Genomic DNA, 22245 nt, shown 5'->3' on the forward strand with positions numbered 1-22245 from the left:
AGATAGATAGATAGATAGATAGATAGATAGATAGATAGATAGATAGATAGATAGATAGATAGATAGATAGATAGATAGATAGATAGATGGATAGACAGACAGAAAGACAGATAGAAGGATAGACGGATGGATAGATAGATAGATATATGGATAGATAGATAGATAGATAGATAGATAGATAGATAGATAGATAGATAGATAGATAGATGGATGGATAGATGATAGATGGACAGATGGATGGATAGATGGATAGATAGATAGACAGATAGACAAATAGATAGATAGATAGATAGACAGGCAGCTAGACGGATAGTCACTATATCTATCTATCTATTTATCCATCTTAGTATTTATCTATCTATCTGTCTATCTATCCATGCATCTTAGTATCTATCTATCCATCCATCTTAGTAGCTATCTATCTATCTATCTATCTATATCTGGATAGATAAATAGATAGATAAATAGATAGACAGACTGATAGATAGATGGCTGGATAGATAGATAGATGGATAGATGGACAGAAAGACAGATAGATAGATAGATAGATAGATAGATAGATAGATAGATAGATAGATAGATAGATAGATAGATAGATAGATAGATGGAGATAGATAGATACTAAGATAGATAGATACAACAATGGTTATATAGATATATGAATGTTAGCTGGATATATAGATAGATGGATACTAAGATGGATGGATAGATAGATAGATAAATAGATGGATAGACGGAAGGATAGATCGAAAGATGGATGTATAGATGGATAGACAGACATATAGACAAATAGACAGATAAATGGATAGCCAGATAGATGGATAGACATGAATGGATAGATGGATGGATAGATAGACAGACAGACAGATGGATAGACGGGTGGCTGGATGGAGGGATAGAGAGATAGATAGAGAGATAGATAGATAGATAGATAGATAGATAGATAGATAGATAGATAGATAGATGCTAAGATGGATTGATAGATGGATGGAGAGATAGATAGTAAGATGGATGGACAGATGGACAGATAGATAGATAGATAGATAGATAGATAGATAGATAGATAGATAGATAGATAGATAGATAGATGTATAGATGGATAGACAGACGGAAAGACAGATAGAAGGATAGACAGATGAATAGATAGATAGATAGACGGATAGATGGATAGACAGATGGATAGTCAGATGGATGGATAGATAGATAGATAGATAGATAGATAGATAGATTGATACTAAGATGGATTGATAGATGGATGGAGAGATAGATAGTAAGATGGATGGACAGGTGGATAGATAGATAGATAGATAGATAGATAGATAGATAGATAGATAGATAGATAGATGGATAGACAGATAGATGGATAGACAGACAGAAAGACAGATAGAAGGATAGACGGATGGATAGATAGATAGATATATGGATAGATAGATAGATAGATAGATAGATGGATAGATGATAGATGATAGATGGACAGATGGATGGATAGATGGATAGATAGATAGACAGATAGACAAATAGATAGATAGATAGATAGATAGACAGGCAGCTAGACGGATAGTCACTATCTATCTATCTATTTATCCATCTTAGTATTTATCTATCTATCTGTCTATCTATCCATGCATCTTAGTATCTATCTATCCATCCATCTTAGTAGCTATCTATCTATCTATCTTTCTATCTATCTATCTATCTATCTATATCTGGATAGATAAATAGATAGATAAATAGATAGACAGACTGATAGATAGATGGCTGGATAGATAGATAGATGGATAGATGGACAGAAAGACAGATAGATAGATAGATAGATAGATAGATAGATAGATAGATAGATAGATAGATAGATAGATAGATAGATGGAGATAGATAGATACTAAGATAGATAGATACAACAATGGTTATATAGATATATGAATGTTAGCTGGATATATAGATAGATGGATACTAAGATGGATGGATAGATAGATAGATAAATAGATGGATAGACGGAAGGATAGATAGAAAGATGGATGTATAGATGGATAGACAGACATATAGACAAATAGACAGATAAATGGATAGCCAGATAGATGGATAGACGGATAGATAGATAGATAGATAGATAGATAGATAGATAGATAGATAGATAGATAGATAGACAGGTAGACAGATGGATGGATAGACATGAATGGATAGATGGATGGATAGATAGACAGACAGACAGATGGATAGACGGGTGGCTGGATGGAGGGATAGATAGATAGATAGATAGATAGATAGATAGATAGATAGATAGATAGATAGATGGCTAGATGGATGTATAGATGTATAGACAGATAGATGGATAGACGATAGATAGATGGATAGACGGATAGATAGACAGACAGACAGACAGAAGGACGGGTGGACAGACAGACAGATGGCAAAAGTATTGTTCCTGTTTGTGTTCCTGCACTTGTTTATCCACTTATCTGTGCTTCTTTGTGTGCGTGTCCTCAGCCTCTCTCTGGGTTTGTGAACGTGTCTTTGTGTGCTCATGCATTGAAGGTTTCCATTGACGTCTATAAAGGGGTAAAATTGGGCCGTGTTTGAAAAAAAAAGCAAGAAGAAAACAATTTTCTGTTCTGAGAAAGGAAAAGGTAAAGTGCAGCTTCCTTTCCACATTGCAACAATTAGAGAAATGCAATTGCCCTCTTTATGTAGCGTTTAGAAGCTGAATACCGCTTTCAGAGCGTGGGCATGCTGTGGTAGGTAAGGGGAGTGGGTCACAATGAAAAGGACGCCGTTTGCTGAGGAAAACACAGTTTGTTCAGATGCGGAAAGTGCCCTTGGACCCCAGAGCTTCGACCTTCCAGCGGGCACGAGGAGAAGCCTTCCCAGGGCTACTAAAGAGTTTTCAAGCCATTTAAACAAGTATCTGTTCTACCAGTTTAATGGTTGTGTCGGCGCTATTACTGTTTGCAAACTAATTTAAAGTAAATGTGCGCTTGAGTGCTACTGTTGACCTGAGAGCAGGCCGGTGCACATTTCCTTGGAAAGCAGGGTGATTCGTGGGTTACCCAGAGTTTCTGGGGCTCACCTCTCGCCCTCTGCACTGAGTCTTGGTGTTTGGCGCCCCCTCTTGGCAGATCATTTAAAAAGTACCTAAAGTAAAAGGTACAGCTCTGGCTGCCGCCATTTCTCTTTATAAGTTGATCTTGAAGAAGACTCGCAGCCTTCAGTAGATAACTTTGTGAAACGTTCCCACAACCAGGAGGGCCCAGGTTACGACCGGAAGACACTGATTCATGCCAGGCTTTTAGGATGTGCACAGGCGATATACTGCCATAAAATGGACCGAAATGTAACTCATTAGCATAGTCACTGGTTATCTTGAAGATCAGACATGGACCACTTATCAGACCACCCTCAAGGGGAAATAACCCACCCAACCCTAGGCAGACCCCGAGACCCTAAACGAGTTTTGGAGGCACAGTGGTCGAGGGGTGGGCTGGCCCCGCTAGGACATGTCACATCAGCAGGATGTACTGCTCTGGAGATGGGGATGAAGCTTTCAGGTCACTTCCTGTCTGTGAAGGCCAGAGAGGGGCTTGTCAGAGAGCTTCGCCGTTCATGGGTACACGACTTGGGAAGGGACATCACATGCTCAGTGGTTTCACTGAGCACCCACACTTCTTTAATTAAAAAACCAGAGGGCCTGCACTTTTCAGCAATTGTGCAATACCTTTATTGGAAGAGTACTGGCACTCCTTAGGAGCAAGCAGGTTTTCGAGGATAGGGAGGACCCACACACCTGTATTTCTTTTTTAAGCAGTTCCCATACCTGGAAAAAATAGAAGAAAGAAGAAAAACAGGCTTTTCCTGACGGTGAAAATTATAAAACAACTCCTTGTCAGTGTTTAAGTCCAATCAGGGCCAGAGCATTGTAAAGAGAACTGACGCAGTCCAAAACAATTCTCTGTCTCTCTCTCTCTCTACACCTCCTTCTCTCCCTCCCTACTTCTCCTCTCTCTCCCACACGTCCACCTTTGAAGTCACCAGTGACATCACATTCCATTATATCCTCCCGCTGAGATGCAGTCTATACAGACCACCAAGCAATCTTGGTCTGGTCTTCAAGGAAATCTTGCACCATAAAATGAACCAGATTGCAAGGGGAATAGTGTGTGTTATGGGGTTGTGCTGGCCGTCTATTTTTGATCCCGTGGGCCAGTTCTTTTTTTTTTTTTCATCCCACAGGCGTGACTACAAGAACCAGCCCACATACTTGCCCTTTCAAGTTGGCCCATCTGGCAGTGTCAGACTTCCCGAAAAGCCAATCCAGCACTCCCAGAGGTGCTCAAGGTCTCAGCGAAGAAATGTACACCCCTTTCCAACTCTGTAAGCAGAGGCGTAGTTTCAGAGGAGTATTTGGGGTTTTACACACCCCTACTAAAAGTATTTTCTTATGAATAGTTGGGTACAGTGGCTTTCAGTTGGGTTTGATGAGTTGTCTGTCAGATTTCATTTGGAATTTTTGCATGTGCACACTGACAAAATACACAAATTCTCTCATCTCTGTTTTGAAAGCTCAAAACTTTTTATTTTACAAAATAGTGGACCTCATTACGACCCTCGCAGTGGCGGTCGGACCGAGTCCAATGTGGCGGTCCGAGTGCTGTCGTACAACCATGTGATAGTGCCGCAGTCAGACCTCTAGCACCGCCAGATTACGACTTCACGTCGGACTGGCGGTACTGGCCGTCCTAATCCATCAGGGCAATGCTGCAAGCAGCGCTGCCCTGGTGATTTCGACCCCCTTCTCTTCCAGCGGTTTCATGGCGGTAACACTGCCAGGAAAAGGCTGGCGGAGACAGGGTGCAGAGGGCCACAGAGGGGCCCCTGCACTGCCCATGCACTTGGCATGGGCAGTGCAGGGGCCCCCCTGGCCAGCCCCATCACAATGTTCACTGTCTGCTTTGCAAACAGTGAACATTGCGACGGGTGCTAGTGCACCCTACGCATTACAGCATTGTTGTTGGCTCTATTACGAGCCGGAGACAATGCTGTAGGCTGTTTCCCACTGGGCCAGCGGGCAGAAGCTGAGTTTCTGCCCGCTGACCCAGATGGAAACTTGTAATGGGCCCGGCAGGTAGGCTGCCACCTGGCGGCAACCTACCCGTCGGGACATTGGTGGGCGGGCTTTTCCGTCCACCGAAGTCATAATCAAGCCCATTGTGTTCCTTTCACTTTGGACTCCTACTAAGCCACATTCCTCTCCTTTTCTACTGCTTTTAAGCCCCTCTTGTGCACCCTGCTTGTCTATAATGTATTTTAACATTATATGCCAGCATGATTGTCAGGACACCTGAAGCTCACGCCCCTCAAATCTTTCTGACCAAGTTACTGCTCTGTCTGTAAGAATTCGATGGAAGCCACAAATCCAACCCGCAGTGAATTGGAGTGCATTTAAATATTCTCTGTCTCCCAGTGTGAAGACTGCCTTGGTGTGGGCTCTGGGAATAATTTTTAGGGAAGGAGGAAGAACACTGTCCCTGTAAGTGGGCGAAACGATGCACATTATCTGTAGCCCTTGAGACACCTAGGCCTTGATTACAACTGCATCAGAACATTCTGGCACCAGTTCAAACCACTGTTTGCACGGTCTTGGAAATATCAATATGTTGGATTTTTTCATCGTTGAGGCTTTTCACCCCATAAATTTCAGCAGATCAAACCTTAGGAAATCTGCCTGGCGAGAAAGGGCAGTAAATACCGGGACATGTGGATTTTGGTGCAGTAAGCCCTGGGTAAGGCTCGTACTTAACATTAGCTATTGCATTCAGTACATAAACCTCAGGGCACGTTATTTTTCGAATGTGAGAAGTTACGGTGCAAGTACGATAAAGTTGCAACTGAGTCCCTAGCAAGTGTTCGAAGGTGTGGCGTAAGGGTGATGAAGCGGTAGTGGGCGGGGTGAAGAGTGGTAGATCAAAATGTTACTGTTTGTAGCTGATTTGCAAGTTGTCTCCTTTGGGGCTGGAGTGCGTTGCGGGTGCTAATAACGTTTTTACCATACGCTGCATACAATAACATCTGTTTAACTGCCTACCTATAGAATGCGTCATTGGCTCCAGCTCTGACCTACAATGCCTCGGTGCGCCCTTAATAGCTTTTAGCAGCTGCAGGCAATAACACTGAATTAGCAAACTCCATGGAATGCTGACCTTGTCTCAGATGGTTTCTCATTTGGGGGTTAACTTTTGTTTTAGAGATTGTGTGTATGTAATGGTGGTGGGGACATGGAGGATGGTGCTATTAAACTTACTTGCCCACATACATTGCATTCATTGCTGTTTCTGATGTTTATGTGTCCTTGAATTCTGCTCAGGCCCATAACTGAGGGTGGATGATAACAGCTGATAACGCTGATAGCACAAGTTAACAATACTTAAATGTATCGTAGGCAGTGCATCACAGGTTTTCCATCTAAATATTAACTCAAAAAAATCATGTGACCCTAATATCATGGTCAAAATATCAAACAAGAAAAACATTGTAGAACAAAATTACAAAAGAAAATATATAATTTTTAAACTATTTTTCAATACAAATTGAAGTTTACAATAAACTTTACCATCATACTTTTTTTTACTATTTTGTTTTATTATATTGTACTATTTTGTTTGGTATTTATGATATTGGAAAATGTATGTTTACTTATTTTAAGTAATAATATAGTAGTATATAATTTATGGGGGCTGGGTGTGTTGATGAATTTGGTTTATTCGGCAACTGGCTGGCTAGTGTGTTTTTTTAAATGATATATTCATTGATATGTTAATCAATGTTTATTAATTTTTATTATGCATTTTGTTATATGTTTAATTAATGTTTCAATTATTCATTACATTTTATTTCTGAATTGAGAGATTAATTAGGGGATTGGGTGGGTAACGTTTAACTAAACTGCATATGAATTGAGTAATGAAGTAATTATTATTTTGGTAATATTTTGCTAAATTTTATATTCATTTTAATTTATCAAATATTTCTATCAGTGTTTTCTGTGCAAATATTTTATTTATTTGTTATGGAGTGTGGGGTGTATATTAATTTTTGTTAATTGTAAAATGTCTGGTGTTTAACATTGTTTTTTATTTGTTTGTATTTTATTGTGTTATAATTATCTTGTATGATGTTGAGTATACTTGCAGAATTTGTGTGTATTGTTTCTTTTAATAGTTACATTTTAATAAAATAAAAAATGAAATAAAGTGCTTAGTAACAGAATTTACTCTTTTTATTTTATGTTTGTGTGTAGGTGGGGGTTGAGGGGTAAGTATGATTTAGGTATTACATTAAAGAATGTGCAATTCTGATAATGTTAGTTTAACAAAAATGATAAAAATCTACTTTTCAAAAAATATTTAGGATTTTAAAAGTTTTAATAATTTTTAATGTGTATTTATATATTTGTGTGCAGTATATCTGATCTTCCCAAAGTCTGCACTTTCATCAGTGTTTCTCATTTTTAATTTAGAATATTATATTTGACCCTTACCCTCCCATGTATGTACTTCCCCCTTTATTTGTTAGATTGAAGTTAGAACAATAAATGTGACCCCCTCAAAGTAAGCACTGTCCCAGTGGTTGTTAGACTGGAGGTAGAATAGTAAATCTGACTTCCTCCCTCACCTCAATGTATGCAGTTTCCCAGTGTTCGTTAAATTGTCGTTAAAATAGTACATTTGCCCTCACTTAGCCATGCATTTTTGCTAACATTTGTTATGCTGGAAAAGTAAATTTGACCCCCACTGCAGTGTGTGCAGTGCCCATAATGTCTGTTGTATTGGAGTTAGAATAGTAAATATGGCCTCTTCTGTCAACACAATGCATGCATTTACCTCAGTATTTGCTAGTGTGGAAGGTGCCTTATGCTACAGTGTAGGGAGAAGTTGCCTATACTTTATCACAGGGCGATCGCCACAGTCATGGTGGACATCCCCGCATAGTAAGGTATAGGAAAATGTTCTTTATATTTTACCATACGGGCTGCTCTTCCACAGTGACAGAGATCTCTGCATGGTAGAGAGAAAAGTAAAAATGTCTATTCAACTTAGAAAAAGGTTGTTAAAATATTTTAAATATTAATCTAAATCATTTGTATATATTCATTTTAAATGTAGAGCTAATGAAAAAGATGTTACAGACTGTTACCTAAATTTTGAAAATGTAATTATTTAAAATATAGTAAATTACATTTTAAAATTCTTTTTGTCATAGGTGAATTAAAAATAATTTCCTATCTTAGCTAAAATAAAGACCTTTTTATTTATGTGTTGTTACATTACTTTTTAAATGCAGGTTACTAAACGATTTTGAAATTAAATTACAATATGTACTTTTTTTTGCACTTTTTAAACATTTTAAATTATATTTATAACTCGTTGAAATAAATTAATTGAACATAACATTGGGGCTTACATTAAAGTCCCTGCCTCCACTATTCTCTATGGCATGATGTTGCACTAGCAGGTGTTGGCCATGCATGGTTCTAGACTTACAACTGTTTTTTTTCGTAGAAACTTAGGGACCCATTACAAGTTTGGCGGACGGTAACATTCATCTGCCAAACTCCCAACAGGGTATTCACCGCCCAGCTGGCGACCTCCCCGCCAGCCCCATTATGACTTTCCCACCGGGCTGACTGGGGGAAACCAAGATTACCGCCGGTCAGCCCAGTGGAAAAGTGGCGGCAGCATTTTCACCGGCTCATAATTGAGACGCCGGCAATGCTGCTGCACCCAGGGGGCACCAGCACCCTCGAAATGCGCACTGTCTGCACAAGAGGTGCTGGGCAGTGGACCCCTGCACTGCGCATGGCATGGGCAGTGCAGCCCCCCGTGGCCCCTGCACCTGTTCTCCGCCAGCCTTTTCATGGCAGTGATACCGCCATGAAAAAGTTGGTGGAGAACAAGGTTGTACTCAGCAGGGCGACGCTGACTTCAGCGGTGCCCCGGATGATTACAACCTGCACCCACCATCAGCCCATCGGGATCAGAGATCCTGGGGGGGGGGGCGGCAGTAGGCTGGCGGGGCCTGCCCGCCAACCTCGTAAGGTGGTGGGAAGATCTCCAATGTCGTAATAAGGCCCATACACTTTTAATTTGCCTTTTCAGGAGGTGGAGACGTGTACGCCTACCCTTTTTAGTAACTTTACACTTGGATTTTGTGAATAGCCATAAGTAGGAATGTTACTCAAACACAAGACACAATTTGCGTGTATAAATTACTCACAAGTGTAACTTGTCTTTGTGAGTAGTCCTGAATATTCGGGCACATGTACAGGGTTCTCTAGGGCGAGAGGAGATAGGCCAGGATCTGTACCAGAGTAGGGGGAATTGCAAGCTTTTTCCAGCAGCAAAGGTTTTGAAATGCTCTTGATTTTCCTCTTTAAAAAAATGCTCTTTTCACCTGCAATTTGCATATTAGAAAATCATTTTTACCTCACAGTAACAGCATTTCAAACCAATCGAGTTCATTTAAGCTGAAAAAAGTAAATGGAATTTTTCAACGTGAGTTGATGTTTTGCAGTGTTTTTTTATGTACAATGCCATAGCACAAGAGATGAAAGATAACTGTTTTCTGCAAAGTACATCATAATGCAGCTCAATTTTGGTAGCATTAAGTAAAACTATGTGCGATATATATTGTTTCAAAATTCATGATTTAATTCGAGGCACAAATCTTTGAAGCCTTTCTGAAGATCTAACGTTTTTCATAAACCTTCTCAAACAAATATTTGTAACTTTACCCAGTCCTAATGTAGAAACACAAAATTGTCAGAGTTGTGCACCTCTCAAGTCACTCAGTTGGGCTTAGTTACAAAAAGCATTACAAATCTCACTTCATTCACACAACTGTGCATCAGGAGTTCATTATGTGTCAAAACTATGGCCACATGGTGAGGACTCCCATTATGTGAACAAGACCAAAGTACAGTGAAACAGGGGCAGACCAAGAATATGACTCTGCCTTCGTAGATTCACGTCATTGGGTGATTTAGGTTCACGTATCCCAAGATTCTCTGGGTCGTGGGATCCAAGGATGAAACTCTAAGATGAATCACATCTTATGAGGTCACAGGACCTCCTTTACAATGAACAGTGGAGGTTCCAAAATGCTACCACTTCTCCAGTGGAAGCAAGTTTCTGTTCTTTGGGCAGTCGCATTTTTATAAATTTTAAGGGAAGACACTCTTCAAGTTGAGGATGTCCAGTAAACTCACCCTGCTTCCAAATTCAGCCTAAACCTCACCATCTTGTGTTTGCCACTCTAGTTAAAACTTTGTTGACTTTTTAAATCTGAGAGGACCCTAACGTGTTAATTTAAACAATTTTATTTATTATGAAACTAGATATATATTTCATGACTCATTTGCTCTCTTGTATTTGCTGAGAATGAGATTGGGACCTATTCACAAAGGTATTTTGAGTTCCCAAGTTGAAGGTCGTCAATATCACATATATGTGTATGGGGCATTGACAAACTTCGATCTAGCCTCGTCCCACCTAGGAAATGCTCGGAGATTTACTTCATGGCTGGGGTAACTGCCCACCCGGGTCAGAAGGAAACCAGATCATTTCATATTTAGCTTGGGTGTAGAGGAAGAGTTTGTCAAGCAGAGAAAAATGTTTTTTCCCCATGGCAAAAAAAATTAGGCCTAGATTTTTTTTTTACGCTAATGTGGCTTTAGGCTTCACAAATCGCTGCAGCAGATTTACAAAGTGGTGCAATGCGTGCATTGCACCACTTTGTAACCCTTTGTGCCACATTATGCATGTGCCATGCATAATGTATGCAAAGGGGGCGTTACCTCGTTAGGGGGACCGCAAAAATGGAACACTGGAATCTAACAGATTCCACTGCTTCATTTTTTGCGGCTACTCTTAACCCCTGCTCAGAGCAGGCGTTAAAAGGGGGCACACCATTGGTTGCAATGGGCAAAGGGACAGACAGACACTGGGACAGAGAGACATGGCCAAGGGTGGGAGAAAATAATTGACAACAGGAAGAGACAGATTTAGCACAGTGAGATATGGACAAATAGATCTTGAAGACATTGCCACTGACGCAGGGTGACACAGTCACATGTGGAGACTGAGGCCAGATATTGGACCATGAAGAATGAGACAAACCTTGGGAGGAGTCACTGACCCAAGGGCATGGAGAGACTGCAGGAGGCAGTGAGATGTGGACACAGGCAGGGGGTCGAGACAGTCTTAGCACCAGAGGTGACGCCTGGTTACCGATCTCGGTTAATACAGACCGGAGGCGCAGCAAGTGTCGGAGACCCTTGAGCGAGTAAGGACAGTGGGCCCTGCGACCCATGTTTGGGTTTGAAAAATAGTAATTATTGGGGTGAAATGGGCCCGGGTAGCCTCTGGGCCGCAGTGCCACTGAACGTGCTGCACCCTTTATAGCTACGCTCCTCGCCCAGACAGCTCTCTGCGCCAACATGCCAAGGTATTTGAATACTTTGGGGTGTACAAGTACCAGTAACATAAAATTACAGAACATGACCTAAGATAAGACAGCTGCACCATTTCCCAATATTAGCAACAGCATTTGGAGTAACCATTCTCTGGTTCAAGTTCAGTTCTGATTTGGCAGGTGCCCACATCACTTTGCGCCAACCTGAATGGGTTTTGACTTTTGGGTGCATTTTGGACTGTGCTGGGGACTGACCTAAGATATAACATTTCTAAAGGACACATTCAACCATCTTACACGGAATGACAATGTTTATTGGTACACAGCTCAAGGATACTCATTTTATCAACCTCATAAGGATGAAAATTGAGTAGAGCTGCTAAGTTTGGAGCCTGTGACCATGAGATCAAACACAGATTCTTGCAGTAGATGCATTAGCCCACTGAGCCCCCAGGCTCAGCAATAGAGACAGTTGTTTTCACAGCGATACTTGGTACCTGCAGAGGAAGGTTGGTTTGTGTAAGGTTTCAGTGGCGATGTGGGGTGCTCCTATACGCTCCTTTTCCACTCCCTTCTGACTCACCCTACATCTGACTTTCACAATGTTCTCTTCCCTGCAGGCTTCCATCCCAGCAAGATGCAGCAGGCAGCAGATGTGCAGCTCAGCTGCTGAGGCGACGCTTTCACTCGGTGTGATGGACAGAGGTTTACTGGGTGGGGCTCCGATGAGATGAAATAATCTGGGTTTAAGTTGGTGGTTCTTGGATGAGGACACCTGGAAGTTGCAGGACTCACACCGGCCCCATCACCATGTTCTACTTCAGATGTGTACTAATTTGTTCGACACTAGACATCCATGCAGCGCTTAATTTGTAAAAGAATAAATGCTGGGGCCCAAGGTTTTGCTCAGACAGCCACAGTTGGCACTATTGAAGCTGAACACCAGGATGTTTATTCTTGCTTTCACCCCATGCCTCTTTCAGCCACCATCAGACACTCCATACTCCCTTACCTTTTTCTTGCAGGTTCCTGTTCGTCAGTTCTTTCATTGTCACTAGTTTACCACTTTTTACTTTCTCCTTCCCCCCTTTTGTGTTTTTCTCATTATTGCTTTGGGTTAAAGACTGATGAGGAAAGATCAGTGCCGTCCCCAGAAATGAGCGCCGGTAGGCCCCGCATGCAACCATTGAGTCAAATTAGGCACTGCACCCATAGTTGTTGTCATTGCTTCATACTATTGTTTGAGTGCTGTGATTTGCAGAAATAAGAAATAGAGATTGTACACAGATGAGAGAGTTACGTAAGCACATGTTCAGCAGAAACATACCTGTTTTGACAAACATAGTTTTAATAGCAGATATAGGTTGATATATTTTAGATATTGTAGTTGGAGTCAGGAATTGCAAGTAGAGCATATCCTGATATCTTAATACCCTAGCCAAAATATTGAGGGCCGAAATATTGAAAGGTAGATATATGGAATTAGGTGTAGAAAATCTATACATACTTATCTGTCGATATTTACTCCAAAATTATTCAAATGGGTTCTAGGTAAATTAATTGTATGTAAATGTATCTTATGTAAATATCCCGAAAATCGGGCATAGATGAAGTCCTTCCGCACCTACAGTGGAGAACCTTGTATTAAATTAACACACCTGATAATAATGATTTGCAGTGGAAATCACTCTGATGGCTCAGGGCAAAGTGCCACCCTATTCTTGTACAATCTTCTATTATTCTGACTCAAAGAGTCAATCATCTTCACTTTTTTTCGGTGATATCTTCTCACTACAGAAGAGCCAACAGCATGTATATCCTTCTCAGCAGGAGCAAAGGTGTCCTAACGAGGCGGGGGTCACCCTAGGTACAGTGCCAAAGGACATATTGTGTAATGGTGTATGGAGAGGAAAAGTCTGATCATGAAAACAATACTCACATTTCAACCCAAGAGGCAAAGGTACAGAAGAAACAAAGCTCAGGTGCAGTTTGCATAAGGTGGTTCTCCTGTTTCACCACCACATTCCGCGTATGCGCCTCGGTCCTCCTCCTTACCCAACTCACCCATTGCCCTGAAAAACATCTCTTCCAGAGCCCGCGTCACCAGCGTGGGCAGACGACAAGGTTGGACGACGCAGATGTTCTGTCCCCTTTACCAACATTGCCTTTTGTTCTGATATAACGTTCAGCTTAAATACCAGGACGATAAGGTAAACAAAAAGCCCAGGGCAGCTTATGACGTTGCCAAAGAGCCGGCTGACCTACTAACCGACTAATCATGTAGCAAGCCATGTCAGAGGGAAGAGAAGCCGCCTCTGGTATCATCACTTTGGTGAAAGCCGCTCTCTCCACAGAGCTCCTTCTTCATCCCCTCGTTGTCTCTCCCTACCTCTGTCCTGGCCTTCCTTCTGCACTCCCCGGGTTGAGGCAACTTTTGTGGTTTGAATGGCTATTGGAATAAGCAATGTAGCATAAGCACCTCTCCCCAGAGACTTCCCTTAATTTCATCCTTCACCCTGATTTTTGCTTTCGTGGGACATCTAGTTTCAGGATTCTTGAGTTTTGAATCTGTTGTCTCCGAGGCCCACTGAACAAGTCACAGGGACGTGTGTATCATGTGTGCAAACAGTAACCTTTCTGGTCTGATCTGTTTTCACATTCCAGACTGCTGGCACTGAACAGCACCAACCAGGGCCGGACTAAAAGCCAAAAGCAGCCCTGGCAAAAGTGTTCAAGCCAGCCACTCACTAAAATGTTCAAACTAGCCCTCCTTTCCGTCCTAGTTCGTTCTATGTGCCTCTCTCCCCCGTCTGTCTCTCAGACTCTCTGCAGCTGCCTGCTGCTGAGAGCCCCCGGGAGCCGGAGAGAAAGGCGGTGGTCGTCGACCTTCAAGAACCAGCTTGCAGTGGCTCCAGCACCCCGGGAGAAATGGCCAGTCCACCCTGGAAACAAACACCCAGAACTGAAGCATTCTAGGTTACCCTACAAAGGCAGGTGGGATGCTACTGATGGCAGAAGTAAGCCAGGCTGTCTCCTAACACGTAAACACGTCATGATGCTTGTTTTACAAGGCTGGTAGTTCAAACTGCAGTCACCTCTCCTAGAAGTATTACATTTCGGGAGCCTGCAGTCGGAATATTTAATCGAAAAATGTAATAACTCTGTCCAATCAAAATAAGCGAGCATTAGATGAACCTTATTTTGCAGCCCAAGATGGACTAAGATGAATTAATGACACTGTTTCTATAGGAAACTAGGGAATGCTTTCCATGAGCCACCCAGAAGGCCCCAAACCTTGACAAAATATCTGCTCCTGATTTACGGTGCGACTCAGTGGCCACAACCGGGTTTGATTTGCTCATCTGAACTTGACTTCTCAGCTCATGGCTCTTTTGCAACTAACTCGACCTGACATCCCACATCTGCTGTCTCCATACTTTCCTCCGTCACTCCTTTTCATGGAGTTATTGTCAACGATGGCAATAAATAAAACTTCAGCCACTGAAATGTCCATTCATCAGGACTGGGAAATGGCTCCCTCCACGCGTGAAAGTTCTCCTAAGAAATGCAGCTGTCCATCATTTTGTGAATTATTTTGCATTCAAGACCAAAAATATAACGTGGAAATCAGCTCATTGCTGCATCACGGATCTCGTAATATTGTCCAGCATTGGGGACAGGTGAGATGGGCACTTTCATTGCCAGAATGAGATGCAATTAGTTTCCTTCTTGCCACACAGAAGGCACTGAATTGAATTGTTTGTCTGATACAATGCATCATGGCTGGGGCACCACCCATCATATCCAGGTGAACACACCTCCTCAGCTTTTTGAATCATCATCCAATGCTTCAATTGTGTGGGTGGTCCCAAGCAGTGAGCCACTGCACTCGTTTTTGGAGATCCAGTGCTAGCAGGCTGTGGGTCCCAGCACTCAATGTTTGAGACTTGGGGCTTATTTTCCAGTATCAGACTTCGAGTTAGAAAGAGAATGGAAGATAAGGCAGAAAGAAGAAGGAGGAAGGGAAAGATTGGAAAGACCCCAGGAAAGTTATGGCTTGAAATGCTTGAGTCAGCTTGGAAACCACTGATTACTCTTCTTACCTGGAGCAGGGACATATCTCCAGAAGGTGAGCCCTTACTCAGTAGTGTCCAGATCCGGGGACTCCCAGTCAGGGGTTGTAGTGTCTGTGGCTGTGCATCTCCCAAGATTGGTAGCACTGGAAACATATGTCTCTGTGAACCTTGAAAGTTCTTATTCAGATCAGGGAGGTCCATTGTATGTTCAGGTTGACCTAATCCATGCCAGAGTTTCAGAGGATTCATACAAGATAAATGTACATTCAATAAATCTAAGTGGGAAACATTTACATATTCAGTGGTTATCCTGAAAGCCTGGCATGGATCCAGCCCTTCAAGAGCACCTTGGAAACAACTGATTCAGAACAACCAATCCTTCTCCACCTACGAACAAGAGAGCCCAGGGACAGGAGTAGTTTTTTATTTGCCAGCTCTTTTATTTTCTGGGAGTGACAGAGTGATGGAGAAGGGGTACAACACAAAAGTCCAACCATACATTTTTTGTTTGTTTTATAGCGGGAAATGTAAAATGCTCTTCCGTTCATTTTTTTCCCTACTGCTCCTCTTTAGCAAAACAATCTTAACCTAGATTTGAAAAGAAATTGTAAATTTTTCATGTCTTTTTTTCTTCTTAAAAATACATCCTGCCACCAACTCTTGAAAGTGACCTTTTTCAAGTAGTGGACAGTGCAGTCGGGAAGCAGGTACGATGTTTATTCCCAACAGTCCCTTATGACCTCCCTCCCAATTTTAGGTAATTATTTGATTATTACTACATCCAAATGTTGGGATCTCCAGAACTGGGTTCTACTACCAGCATTCCATAATTCTGATCTATACACAGCACCTCAACTTTGAGCTGCTCAGACTAACTTAAAAATGTTCCAAGTAAGGTTCTCCACTGCTTCTGGAGTTGAGTCCATATTTTATAAACTTCCCTATGTAAAATAAAGACTCACACTCCCCAGATCTCACTGGCTAATGAGCTCCCCTGTCCTAGAAACCCATGATTATGAGTGGTTCACAATGATGCTTGCATTTTCATTGAGCCCTGTTTTTGTCTAAAGTTCGCAGTGCATGCATATGTACCAGTCGCGTACCTTGTCGGCTCATGTGCTGAAGGACCAGAGTGGCACCTCACCAGTGAGCCTTTAATAAGTTCACAACACATCTGGATTGACTGGAAATCTTGTAAGACAGAGTGTGGCCTAATAGTTTGGACTTTAGATAGCTCTTTTCTGGGCAAGCCTGTGACTCATCTTCAAGTCGTTTGTCTGTGCAGAGGAACAAGAGAAATACAAAATAGTGATGTAGAATTTGCCCAGAGTCATTACCAGAAGTTCAGTTTCATTTCAACCCATCCAATTTGTGCTCTCTAAGTGATTCCTCCTAATTAGTATGGGTAAGCCCAGCATAAATCTTGCACTTAGTATTTTGTATGGGCTCAGTTAGCACCTTATAGATGAAGTTCATTAAAGCTGAAAAAGATATATAATTTCTTGATTTGTGTAGGAGGCTGGATCAGTTTATGGTGTACTCCTATGGTGTGGCACCCTATACTGAGTCCAGGCGACCCTTGGTGATAGTGGGTTGGTGTCCAGATAGCAAAAGCTCTCTGCGGGTAGCTGTGGTGAGCAGCTTAAGCTTATTCAGGAGGAATATAAAGCACTTGCAATACCACAGTAGTCAGTCAGTGATTGTCACACAAAAAAGCACACACCAGGTGTTGCAAAAATAAAGTATTCTTTATTACAACACTACTACTATACTAATATTGATATATCTCCACTTGGAGATACCTACACACAAAATGTACAATTAGCAACAAGCAGGAAAATCATAGAAATACATGGGACCCTATGGGGGTGCCCAACCATATACCAAGAAAGTGGTATAAGAATGGAGGTGCCCAACCAAAGGTAAGTGTGTTAGAATCCCAGGGGCTGGGGGACTAAGAAATTACCAAAGGTAAGTAACAGAAATCCCACAGGCACCCGGGTGCAGAGTTTTTGGAAGTTTTAAGATTCAGGACCCTTCCCAGAGGACCCAGAGGAAACCAGTGGCCAAAGAAGGTTGTATAGTACCCCTACCTGTGGATATCCAGACGATTAAAGTACCTACACCAGAGAGCCCAGGTGCTTAGGGGTGAAGTGATGTCAGAAACCCTCGATGGAGTCAATGGGAGCCTCGGTTATCTAGCTGCTGTCGTAACCCATGGTCCTGGTTGGTGGAACCCAAAGGTGGATTCCAGACGTGAAAAACCTGAAAAAGAAGGGGACAGTGTCCAGACCACACGGAGATGTCCAGGCGGTGCAGGCACGTAATGCCCACCCTCCTAGAGGTGATGTTCCTCCAGGTTTGTGAAGGACAAAGTCCAGCTGCAGAGTCCGGGGGATGCAGGGAGATCCTTGGAGTTACCAGCGAGCTGTTTCACGTCAGTCGCCAGATTGCAGGAGGATCAGTGTTCAGAAGGACCACCAACAAGCACTGGCAAATGCAAGAAGAAGTTGCAGGAAGTTTGCAGGATTTTAGGGACCAGCAAGGTCCAGGAGACTTAACCCTTGGAGGGTAGTCTGGACTGACCCTCAACATGCAGAAAAGCCAGAAGGAATCATTGGAGCCCCCACTAGTGACCCACTGGCAGCAGGAACAGGGAGTTGCAGGAAGGCCTCAACAGCACAACAACACAGGAGTCCCACGTCGCAGGAGCTGCAGAGTGGAAGCTGAACTAGGAGTTGCAGAGTGCTGGAGGCTGGGGTTTCTTGAAGCTTGAAGATCTCCTGCAGGAAGAGTCACTAAGCCTTGGTAAGAGCAACAATTGCGGTGCACAGGAGTTCCGTTCCAGTGGCTGCTGCAAGGGCCCTCCATCTCCCAAGTTGGTCAGAAGAGGACCCGGAGGGAACCACAGAACCACAACCTGTGTAGCAGACCCTTTTGATGCTGTGGTACAGCAGGAGCCACCAGCCATCGTCGTCTTAAGGTGTCTGTGGAAGTAGGGGAGTGACTCCTTCACTCCAAAGGAGATTCTTGCTTGCTTCTTGGATGCAAACAGAGTCCTTGTGACCCTGGAGGATGCACAGCCACAGAGTTTGCAGAAACTTGCAGAAGCTGGATAAACAATGTTGCAGTGGGAGCCCTCCCAAGGTAATACAGTCTTGTTTCAGTTGCAAAAGCAGACGAGTAGCAGTTCCAGAGGCAAAAAGCAGAAGATGTCTTGCAGAGAGTACCTTGTAGAGTCGTGCTCGACGAATCTGAGGGCCCACCCTCGGGGGGAGCCCTTAAGTAACCCTAAAAGGGGGGTTGGTCACTATCTGCAGTGACCCACCTATCAGAGGGGTCAGGGACATCATCTACCTGGCCTAACCAGTCAGATGCTCCCAGGGGCCTCCGTCTTATTTCCAAGATGGCAGAATCAACGGGCCACCTGGCAGAGCTCTGTGCACCTCCCTACAGGAGAAGCCTGACTGAGGGGTGGTCACTCCTCTGTCCTTTGTGTGGTTTCACGCCAGAGTGGGAACTGGGTTCCTGGTGCAAACCAGTTTATGCAAGGAGGGTACCAAACGTGCCCTTCAAAGCAGTCTGGTGGTGCTGAGAGGCCACCCCAACCCTGAGACACCGAGGGACATATTTATAGAAAAGTGGCACACCACTTTCCTAGCGCCCTATTGCATCCCCCTAACGACACCATGTTTGTGCTGTATTTACAATATGGCGCACCATGGCGGTCGTGTCCACATTAATGTCATAATTGATGTCGCTAATGTGCCGCTTTTCTGTATTTGCGCCATACATGGCACTAATGCAACAAAGCACATTGATTTCAAGGGGAGCATCATCTTAACGCCTGCCTTAGGGAGGCATTAATAATGATGCTAAAAAAGTGCACTCAAATCTAGCAAATTTCAATGTGCCATTTTTCTGGGCCTCCCTATGTGGGAAGCCCCCCCCATCCACACATTATGCCTGGCACAGGCATATAGTGGCACAACGGTTTACAAAGGGGTTCAATGCTTGCATTGCACAACTTTGTAAATGTGGTGCGTGGGAAATGCCACCTTTACGCCACATTTGCATTTGAAAAAATGACGCAAATATGTCACAAGGTGGTGCTAAGGGCATCATTAATAGGCCCCCTAGTTATAAAGGAGAGGAGGTCACACCTCCCTCCTTCAGGAAACCCTTTGTTCTGCCTTCCCCTGCTCGAGTTAGGCTTGGCAGCAAGCAGACAGAACACTGTCTGGGGGTCTGCAGCAGCGTGGGCTGGCATGCAGGCCCTGCAAGGCTGTAAGGGAGATCTGGGGGATCCTCTAAGGAAACCCCAGAGTACACTGTATTATGCAACTAACACTGGAATCAGTGTGGTTGCATGATTCCACCGTGTTTGATATCAAATCTGCCTAGGTTTGGAGAAGCCATTATGTAGTTGGACTACTTGTGTTGCCCAATGTCCACTACATACCTTAGAATGACTTCCTGGCACGTACAAAGCCCAGGGAATGGAGTCTGGCGTTTGTAGGGGCACCTCTGCTCATGCAGGAGTGCCCTCACACTCAGGCCCATGCACCCTACCCTTGGGCTCAAGAGCCTACCATAGGGTTAACTTACAGTGCCAAGTGCAGTGCCTGCTATATAAGGCAAGCCTTATATCTAGAGTGAACGGTGCATGCACCATTTCACGCAGGCTGCAAGGGCAGACCTGCAGACACAGTTTGCATGGGCTTCCATGAGTGGCATAATACATGTTGCAGCCCATGGGAGATCCCTGGTGCACCAATGTCCTGGGTACCGGAGTACTATATGCTAGGGGCTTACATGGGTGCACCAGTATGCCAATTGTGAGGTGTAAAAGTTACCAAACAACCAAATTTGGAGGCGAGAGCACTGACACTGGGGTCCTGGTTAGCAAGATCCCAGTGTACTACAGTCTAAACACACTGACACCAGGCAGAAAATGGGGGTAACTATGCCAGAAACATGCTACTTTCCTACAATTTGCATATGACTGTTCCTTCTCTGTTATGGCTCATGAAGGATGGAAAACAATGGAGTGAGTTGGAATGCCCCTAGAGTAATTTCCCACGCATCTTATTTATTTCAATATTTGTCTATCACTTGCAGTCTGTGTGTGTTGCCATTACTGCTAAAGTTATGCTCTGTCATGGGTTCAGCACCAATTCTAACAAAAACAAAATCAAGCCACACCCTTGTGACAAGGCCTACACTTTCTGAAGCGGCTAATGTTTCAGTTCAGCCTAGGGTTGCCTTAGCAGTTCAGTCTACCTGTTTTCGCATGGGGCCTAGACTGGCTTGCATATGGGTGTTACAGGTCTGTACAGGCAAAAGCACTTTTAACAACCTCCTATTTGCTGCTTTATTACAGAAAATGAAAAATATCACAATATAAAGGTCTCTAGTGTACACAAAGGTCCAGGATCTGTTAGGGTTCTGTTGCAGGTCCCACCAGCAGCTCCTACATTTCTGGTTACATGATATTCTTCATCAGTCACTAATGCGGATATAGGTCGGAGAGTTAGTATATCTATATACTGACGCTTTCCTAAGTCTTCTCTTGCATCCACAAACACCTCACCTCACTAAAGGCAACATGGTGAAGTATTTGATGGTTTGAGTTCCTTACGTGGCAAAATGAAGAGGCTTTGAAGACGTGGCGTGTTATATGTAGCTATAATACATATATCCGTTCTCTGCTGACTTATTTAATGGGCCTCAAAGCCGATCATCTGCTACTCTGGAGAAACTCTACATTTCCCTCAAGCACTTCTAAAGACCTTTCTCCTTCAGTTCCTAAGACATTTGAGGCCAAGCAAGGCTGCCTGGTAACCCTAATCCCTCAGTAGGCTTGCAGCCTGAGCTACCACATCAAGGTGGAGGTTGATGCACAGATTTTCATTTTCATTTTTTTCCCCAAACAACATCTCCTGTCACGTAAAGCATATCAGGTGACACGGGTGTTAGGACAGGCCCAGCGAGGAGATGGTTCGTGTTTTCCCCGCTTACAGTAAGAAGCCTGCTCCCACTGACCCACTGATCTTTGCTATTTCAGCCACAGAGATTAAGGGATCTGAGAGTAAGCCCGATTAATGCAGAAGCTCAGCTCGAGCCCAGGACATATATGTAAGAGAAGGGAGGAGAAATTACAGAGGCAATGTGATGGGGGGGGGGGCAGATTTCACAAACAAAGGAGGAAACACAGACGTTTCTGTCAAGTTTCCTTCCAATGAAAACGGGGGTTCATGCAGGTAAAAAGAAGGATGCTTGATCCCGGTACAATGTACGCGATCAGGCCGGGGAGCGCTATCCTCCACCCGCCGCAGGTGGAACTCTTTTCATTCCATGCACCGTCTATCATTCTAAAGCTCTTGTAAAAAGCATCTTTTAGTTACAGGATGCAAGAGTTTCAATGGTACCACGTGCCTTTTGGCCGCGCTGTAGTTCTGTTTTCTGATATTAACGGACTTCTGTCAAATATGGGAACAAGCAGAATTCCATATGAATTAAATTTGGACCCGGATATGTATGGATGGTCATATCCGCAAATCTCGAGATCTTTGCCTCTGGAAACAGATGGACTCCAAACTTTCCATCCATAACAGCAGAGGCTGCCAGCCCCACTGCCTCAGCAGATGAGAGAAGGGTAAAGTCACTTAGGTAACTTGGAGGTTCCCGATTGTCTGTCTCCTCCAGG

The sequence above is a fragment of the Pleurodeles waltl genome, chromosome 12 (assembly GCF_031143425.1).
Source record: "Pleurodeles waltl isolate 20211129_DDA chromosome 12, aPleWal1.hap1.20221129, whole genome shotgun sequence".
NCBI classification, from domain to species: Eukaryota; Metazoa; Chordata; class Amphibia; order Caudata; family Salamandridae; genus Pleurodeles; species Pleurodeles waltl.